Source organism: Puntigrus tetrazona, chromosome 3 (genome assembly GCF_018831695.1).
Source record: "Puntigrus tetrazona isolate hp1 chromosome 3, ASM1883169v1, whole genome shotgun sequence".
NCBI classification, from domain to species: domain Eukaryota; kingdom Metazoa; phylum Chordata; class Actinopteri; order Cypriniformes; family Cyprinidae; genus Puntigrus; species Puntigrus tetrazona.
The window spans coordinates 1,436,802-1,438,523 of record NC_056701.1 but is presented as its reverse complement, the minus strand read 5'-3'; the positions used below and the strand labels follow the sequence as shown (position 1 = coordinate 1,438,523).

General features: G+C 35.4%; 1 pseudogene; it reads left to right on the top strand.

Moving 5' to 3' along the window:
- Positions 1-1,722, top strand: part of LOC122330645 — a 10,094-nt pseudogene that overhangs the window by 6,905 nt on the left and 1,467 nt on the right.

Below are 1,722 nucleotides of genomic sequence, written 5' to 3'. Positions count from 1 at the left end.
GGGCATTAAGATATTTTTTAATACATGTTGAGTTTCAGGTCTGCAAAAAACATGCTCCTTCCCCTTTTTTAAATGGTCACCACTAGCACTTAATGCTAAACTAAACTTTTTATTTATTTTATTCCCTCAGTGATTTATCAAAATATTTTAAAAGGTTTTAGAAAAGAGGAAGACTTAAAAAAAAACTACAGCTACAGTATATAAACGACAAGCCAAAAGAAATTAATTTAGGCCAAAATGAAACTGAACCCTATACTAGGTCTCTCATGGACACTAGGGCTGTGTGTCACCAACAATCTCACATACGTTTATTTTGAGTAGTGGTATAACAGTTGTGATAACCAAAAAACTATTTTCCTTAAAATAAATAAGTTAAAAAACGAACAACTTAGAATAGATCTTCAAGTCTCTGGCTCAATGACAGAGCAAAACTTCAATCATATTACATAGAAGCAAAAACTCACCCCAAACCATTCTAGTTGTTTATCTCTTTCTACTTTTAGACGAACACAATCAGAGTCTTTCTGAAAATGTGTCCTTTCTCATCCAAGTCTGGTAATGCTGCTGGATGGTGACCGGGATTTTGGGAAATCTTGCAAAATCTCCAGAGACTTGAGAATAAATATGTTTTCCAGGAAACGTTGTAAAGACCACAAATTGACAAAAAGACCGAAGCTTAAAAAAACGTCCGTTTTTAAGATCCTGTCTTATTTCAGATTGCTTTCTGATTGGATATCGTTCAGTTTCACTTGATAATCTCCTGATCTTACACTCGTTTGTTCTTCGGTACACCTTGGCAAGTTTGATGGTAGATCAGATGAGTGGATCTCCTTTAAGACGTAATGCCGGTGCATCTCTGTATTTCCTGTCTCTGATTACACCGTGACGGAGGTGGATGTTTTGCATCTTCAAATAAGTCCTCAAGAGCGTCCACTTTCTTTCTCTTTCAGGATGGGACAGATCTTTCTGTTCTCTTCTTCTCAATTAGTCTGATTCTGAAATAATCATAACATGGCATTGTAATTAATAACGTCTACAGACTACATTAATTAAAAACCTATTTTTCAGTTGATCTCCAGCAAAACATTTTCACAGGGTGTACAGCATATGCAGTGAAAAAGAACCTGTAAAAACAAGTAATAAGACAAAGACCGACCGCTACGGACTGATTAAACCTTGTTGTAACCCAGCATTTCCCAATCCCCGTACCATTTAAATGATCCAGTTTAAATGTTGTTTTAATTAAACAAAGCAGAGTATATCAAACTATATAGTTTTGTGGATATTAAGCTCTTAACCCCCAAAAACATCACATCACCAGTATAACCAGTAGATGACGTAAAAAAAAATACAAAACATCAGATCAGGAAATTTAGTCAAAGTTTAGCAAAGTCACAAATCAACAAACTTTCTTCACATTGTGACGCGGATAAAAACGGCAGTAGAGAGGGCACAACTGTAACGGATAACCCCGCCCACATTAAACCGTCGTGTTGTACAGAACCGAGTGGAAAAGCGTCATTTGAATGCTTCTCAACTCAAGCTCAGTGTCTTTCTGTCAAATACCGAGAAATAAACATGTAATATAATTAGTAGGTTTTGTGTATTTATGCTATTTTATTTATATGTACCGTTACACCAGGGTCCACTTTTGTGTTCAGATTTCACGATTTTTACTTTTATTTCAGAGTTGATTGAAGAAAAAGAGAAGAATCAAGAATC